Source organism: Macrobrachium rosenbergii, chromosome 10, assembly GCF_040412425.1.
Source record: "Macrobrachium rosenbergii isolate ZJJX-2024 chromosome 10, ASM4041242v1, whole genome shotgun sequence".
NCBI classification, from domain to species: Eukaryota; Metazoa; Arthropoda; class Malacostraca; order Decapoda; family Palaemonidae; genus Macrobrachium; species Macrobrachium rosenbergii.
The window spans coordinates 66,754,707-66,762,206 of record NC_089750.1 but is presented as its reverse complement, the minus strand read 5'-3'; the positions used below and the strand labels follow the sequence as shown (position 1 = coordinate 66,762,206).

Here is a 7,500-nt window from a genome sequence, read left to right as displayed (position 1 = left end):
ACCACAGGGGCCACTGACTTGAAATTCAAGCTTCCAAACAATGTAGTGTTCACATTCGAAAGAAATAACAGAAGGTAACAGGAAGTGCGGAAAGAAGAGATCAATTACTTGAAAAGCAAAAATAAATTAACAAATTAATAAATTACCAATAATTAAATTAAATAAATAATTACACTCAACCTCTAACACCGTTCGAATAACTGCACCATCCACAACCCACCCACGGCCACGTCTTGAAAAAAAGGTGGGGGGAGGAGGAGACAATCCCTACATTATAAAAAAAGTACTTAACAGTCCCTTTCCTGGGAAAAATTTTTTAAAGGAAGCCAATGATTAGGTCATCACCATTAACCTACCACAATTAAGATAATAGCGTGACTTATTAGAAGTCATTAACCATTTTTTTTTTAAACAAACAACATCCTAAAAGGTGTCTCTGGGGTTCTAGAACGCTTCTCAGGATAAAATAGTCCCAAGTACTGGGACTATTTCAAATAGTGTTCTACTGGAATACTGTTTATTGTAATAGAACCTACCATGTTTCTTAATATTTTGCTTACTTTTTTTTACTGTAAGCCTTAAAATCCGAAATAAAAAGGACGAAGAAATTCTCCTTCCCAGGAACGATTCAAACCTAAAATGGTTGGGAAACTGAAGTTATTTCTACGACCGTTATATGCATGTATTTATATTATTTCTAAGACCGTTATATGCATGTATTTATATTATTTCTAAGACCGTTATATGCATGTATTTATATTATTTCTAAGACCGTTATATGCATGTATTTATATTATTTCTAAGACCGTTATATGCGTATTTATACTGTTATTTCTAAGACCGTTATATGCATGTATTTATATTGTTAATTCTAAGACCGTTATTTGCATGTATTTATATTATTTTTCATAACGAGGCTGAAGGGGACAGCAACATGTCCTCTAATCTACAAAAGACTTCAAGAAACCCTAAAACCAGATGAGGCCTAACCAGTAGGGTTATGTCGTGAATAAGAATCTTTTCTTTCGTAGAAAAGTTCTGAAAGGAAGTGAACAGCAGACGAACAAAAGAAACTTCTAAAAGGATCTGAACAGCAGATGAACAAAAGGAAAATTGTGTAATGACGAAGGAGAACAACCGAACCAAACTCTGACCTACATCTGTCTGACAGCAATAGCCGAAAGTTAAACGGCGCCACTCGATGGGCAATTGTTTTCCACTCCCTCTTCTTCTTCTTCTTCTTCTTCTTCTTCTTCTTCTTCTTCTGAAGAGCCGCAGGACAGAAATTGTGAATTTCTCTTGCCATTATCACTTAATTTGATAAGGGCCTTTCTGGAGGACCGTGCAGCCCAAAAACGAGCTCTGGTAAAGGCTGGAATCCAGCGCCAATCCTTACGAAGGTTCGACCATAAGGAAACTCCCCTCGGGGCTATGTCCCGTGAAACCAGGTGATTTGAAAGGGTACAGCCAAGGCCCTTAGACCTTTGGGTACAGCAAGGGCATACAGAGCGGGGTACGTAGCCTGGGCATGGACGAATTTCTCGGAGTAGGGGTAGGAGTAGGAGTAGGGGTAGGAGTTGGAGTAGGAGCAGCAGCAAACAGGTGAGCTAACGACGTGTATGGGGGTCAATTAGCGGTTTTACCTGCCCACTAATGGCCCATTCTTCTGCCTACCCATCCCGCAGATAAACCAAGACCACTACCCACTCCCTCCCACCTACGAACAACCCAACAACCCATTACCCCCGTGGGGTTGAAAGAATGGATGGATGGATGACTTCCCCTTTCTACCGTCTTGGATGCACACTGTCTTCCCGCAAGTTCTTCTCTTCTCCTCTTCTTCTTCTTCTTCTTCTTCTTCTTCTTCTTCTTCTTCTTCTTCTCTCTGCTTGCGGCTACGAATCCAAAATGCGGACGAGGAAATGATAATCCTGTACAGAACATGAGGGCTAGGCAAGGAAGGGGAGTAAGAAGTTAGGCAAGAAAAAGTGAAGAAGGAAAGTGAGAGAGGAGACGGAAAGATGAGAAGGAAAGTGAGAGAGGTTGAGAGGTGGGGGTGGAATTTAGGAGGAACCCTCCTGAGAAGAACCAAGGAAAAGGGGAGGAACGAAACGTTGGAAAGGAGAGAGCTGAAAAACACAGATAATGACGGGGAAGGATAACTGATACCAAGCAGGGAAAGTGGTTGACGGAACCAAAAATATGAACCAGCATTTGAGGATGCTGGAATATCAATCAGCATTTAAGAAAGAAATGCTGAGAAGGCAAGACAAGCGAGTGAGGAGAAAGAGAGGCGAGTGAGGAGGAGAAGGTAAGGAGAATGAGGGACTGAGGAAACTATGGAAAATGGATAGCTACCAAAATCTGCGAAACATATTGCGAAGCAGCAAATAAAAATGGTGCTAACCACTACACACATGCAATGATTATTCGCATTAAGCATTTAATTTGCAGGTTAAGATTATCTGCCTTCGGCGCAATCGAGTTTTCTGTACAGCATTATATGCTGTACGAAATTTTCAGCCACGGCCCATGGAACTCTTAGCCGCAGCCCATGAAACTCAGCCACAGTCCGGTGGTGGCCTCAGTCACGGTCCTGTGGTGGCCTGTGTTGTTGGTACCTATAGCGGTGCCAGATGTACGATCATGGCTAACTTTAACCTTAAATAAAATAGAAACTACTGAGGCTAGAGGGTTGCAATTTGGTATGTTTGATGATTGGAGGGTGGATGATCAACATACCAATTTGAAGCCCTCTAGCCTCAGTAGTTTTTAAGATCTGAGGGCGGACAGAAAATATAGCAAAAATATAATGACTACAGAACATAACTCCCATGAGGTTCTCAAGTGATGTCTAAAGAATTCCTTGCATGCTTCAAACGCTGGAGAATATTCTTAGCCGTTAGTGTCATCTTTATTCTTGAACAAACCCTGAGAATATTTTGATAAGGACTACAGTGGGTGGCATTGGTACCTTTACAGTGCATATCATTAAGATGTTTAATGACTAATCGCTATTTTCGCTTTTCAATGACATCTTTCGTAAGGAGAACTACTGATAAGAGATTGCCCCAGTTTTGCGTTTCAGCTTTTATATGAGAGAGAGAGAGAGAGAGAGAGAGAGAGAGAGAGAGAGAGAGAGAGAGAGAGAGAGAGAGAGAGAGAGAGAGAGAGAGATAATCTTTTTAACATTATGGCCTATTTATCAATGGTAGACGGATTCCAAGATAAAAATAAGAAACCATGCCACACTCATCCATTAATTATATATATACAGTATATATATATGTATATATACATATATACAGTATACATACATACATACATACATACATACATATATATATATATATATATATATATATATATATATATATATATATATATATATATATATAAATTCACAAACGTCAAGCTACAAACATCGGTTCATATCAAATTCACTCAACTCGGAAATCGCATATTTTACTTATAAATTCCTTTCCGGTATATGTTACTCTGAAGTTGAGTGAACTTGATATTAAACGACACTTGCAACTTAATGTTAACGAATATAAAAAACGTCACTGTGTACGTGACAAACATTTATACATAATATATGTATGTATATATATATATATATATATATATATATATATATATATATATATATATATATATATATATACATATGGTCGGTATGTTCATCAGCATTGTTTTAAAGGCCACTCCTACCTTGACACCGGCCTGAGGCTGGATATGTAGCCTCTAACGGTTGTGTATGTTCGTCAGTACTGTTCCTGTAGTATATTATATATTCGTGACTTCTAATAGTATGCATCAGTCCTTTGTCAATGGCTTGGAAATAAAGTCGAAACCGGTCAGGACCCACACCCCGTCTCTTATTTTTCACCTGCGGTAATATACGAGTATATATATATATGTATATTTACTAAAAGGACCTCATTCAAACTGGATGGTTAGATACCATCCAGTTTGAATGAGGTCCTTTTAGTAATTCTACTAATGCACAGAACAATTGTGTATGTGATAAAGTTAATATATGTATATGTATATATATATATATATATATATATATATATATATATATATATATATACATACATATATATATATATACAGTATATACATACATATATATATAAATATACAGTATATATATATATATATATATATATATATATATATATATATATATATATATATATATATATATATATATATATATATATACACATATACTGTATATACACAGGCGCATTCATAAGCTTGCCGTTCCAAACACGTAGGTACACCTGGCGGCGTCCCAGATACGAATCAACAAAGGCCAAGTGCGAATAATTTGCACCATCGGTTCTGGACACTAGACCCCCTGATATCTGTATTTACCCTGAGATTAGGCCTATTGTCAACTACAGGCCTCTCTACCCCTTCTCCTTCCCTCATCCCCCTCTCCCTCCTCCTCCTACCTTTCACCTTCGTCTTTTCACCGTGGAATCTTTGGGCATCTCGGTCATTCCTCCCCTCCCCCACCCCCTTAGCAGATGCCAAAACAAATGCCCATTATTGCCAGTCGGGCACTATTTTGATGAAATATTTTCTATGGTATTTTTCAGTATGAATGAAATTTGAACATCTATAAACAATACTCTAGTTCATATTAGTTCGTTTTATACTATAATTAAAAATTAAAAATAATAATTCATTAAAAATACATATTAAAATTAAATATATAGTAAGTTGTTTTTGTACCATAATTAAAAATTAAAAACAATAATTCAATAAAAAATTAAAAATCAAAATTAAATAGCAAATCACTAACCCGCAACCTTCCTCCAGAAAAGCGACCCGGGGTCAAAGCAAGTCCGAGGAAGAGAGAGCAGCGGAGGTCACAAAGCAACGGAAAAGGTCTTGACCTCCTTCCCACCCCTACCCCCGCCCCCTTCAAAACCACCTCTATAGATAGCGATCAAAGGCTTCGACGGGACCCCAAGCAGCGATACATTACACTCCACAAAGGTCGCCGGCCCAGTTCCTCCGACGGGTCTTTTGTTCCGCCAGAGGATTAGGGTTTGCGAGAGAGAGAGAGAGAGAGAGAGAGAGAGAGAGAGAGAGAGAGAGAGAGAGAGAGAGAGAGAGAGAGAGAGAGAGGAATCCCGTCGGCATTGTCCTAGCGGTTCTCACGCTCTCAATAGGAGGCACGAATAAGTATACAAATACATAAACAATTAAATAAATAAATACATAAACAAATGCATAAGTAGATAAATAAATAAATAAAATGAGGAAAAAAGAAAATAAATAAATGAATTAATGGAAATGAATAAGTAAAAGAATTTATAAGTAATTAAATACCTGAATAAATAATTAAATACGTAAACAAATAAGTATATAAATAAGTAAATAAATAAATGAATAGATAAATAAAAATTAATAAATAAAAAAATAAACAACTACATAAGTAAGCAAAAGAATAAATAAATATGTATACAAATAATTATATAAATAAGTAAAATTATAGAAGTAAATAAATGAAAAAGTAAATAAACAGACATAGAAGGAAAGAAATGAATAGATAAAAAAATACATATCTGCTTGCTAATGACCTTGTATCATACGCGTCGCCACACTGCGCAGAACGCAAACAGGTCTGCGTTCCAATACTGGAAATGTCTTCTCGAAACGCACAATCAATGATAGGAAGACTACGAAACGCATAACCAATGAGAGAAAGACTACGAAAGGCATACCCAATGAGAGAAAGACTACGAAAGGCATACCCAATGAGAGAAAGACTACGAAAGGCATACCCAATGAGAGAAAGACTACGAAAGGCATACCCAATGACAGAAAGACTACGAAAGGCATACCCAATGAGAGAAAGACTACGAAACGCATAACCAATGAGAGAAAGACTACGAAAGGCATACCCAATGAGAGAAAGACTACAAAACGCATAACCAATGAGAGAAAGACTACGAAAGGCATACCCAATGAGAGAAAGACTACGAAAGGCATACCCAATGAGAGAAAGACTACGAAAGGCATACCCAATGAGAGAAAGACTACGAAAGGCATACCCAATGAGAGAAAGACTACGAAAGGCATACCCAATGAGAGAAAGACTACGAAACGCATAACCAATGAGAGAAAGACTGCGAAAGGCATACCCAATGAGAGAAAGACTACAAAACGCATAACCAATGAAAGACTACGAAAGGCATACCCAATGAGAGAAAGACTACGAAACGCATAACCAATGAGAGAAAGACTACGAAAGGCATACCCAATGAGAGAAAGACTACGAAAGGCATACCCAATGAGAGAAAGACTACGAAAGGCATACCCAATGAGAGAAAGACTACGAAAGGCATACCCAATGAGAGAAAGACTACAAAAGGCATAACCAATGAGAGAAAGACTACGAAAGGCATACCCAATGAGAGAAAGACTACAAAACGCATAACCAATGAGAGAAAGACTACGAAAGGCATACCCAATGAGAGAAATACTTCGAAACGCATACCCAATGAGAGAAAGACTACGAAACGCATAACAAATGAGAGAAAGACTACGAAACGCATACCCAATGAGAGAAAGACTACGAAACGCATACCCAATGAGAGAAAGACTACGAAACGCATAATCAATGAGAGAAAGACTCTTTTAAAAAACATTTTCATTACGTGAGTGGCCATACTGCTTGGATATGGTTCTTTAAATGGCTCTGCAATTTGAAAAGAGCCTTTATTTTATTTTACCGATCATGCGTTCCCGAGTTAGATAGACACACAAAAAACACTTGCTATTCCTTAAATAATGTGTTAGTATACCTTGAGTGTACTTTTACCACACTGAAAAAAAAAGGTAAAACGAAAATTTTACCCCAATATAATATCTATAATTTATAATGAACTAAGTTCTTGTACTTTTAACGCACCATGAAAAAAGGTAAAAAGAAAATTTAGCCCCAATTTACTATTATGATTCATAATAAACTGTTATTGTACTTTTAACGTACCATGAAAAAAAAGGTAAAACGAAAATTAACCCTCATTATAATATCTATGATTTATAACAAACTACGTTATTGTACCTTTACCACACTGAAAAAAAAGGTAAAACGAAAATTAACCCTCAATATAATATATATGATTTATAACATACTACGTGATTGTACTTTTACTACACTGAAAAAAAGGTAAAATGAAAAATTAACCCCAACATAATACATATGATTTATAATAAACTAAGTAATTGTACTTTTACCAGACTGAAAAAATGGTAAAACGAAAATTTACCACCAATCAAAAATTTGTGATTTATTATAAACTACGTTCTTGTGCTTTTAACACACCATGAAAAAAAGGTAAAACGAAAATTTAACCCCAATATATTATCTATGATTTATAATAAACTACGTTACTGTACTTTTAACGCACCATGAAAAAAAGGTAAAACGAAATTTAACCCCATTCAAATATTTGTGACTTATGGATT

The 7,500-nt window shown here is 36.5% G+C and overlaps 1 protein-coding gene across 6 annotated transcripts in view; it reads right to left on the bottom strand.

The window, feature by feature from the left end:
- LOC136842758 (protein C-ets-1-like) overlaps window positions 1–7,500 on the bottom strand; it is a 419,972-nt gene that overhangs the window by 333,641 nt on the left and 78,831 nt on the right. The window lies entirely within an intron of this gene.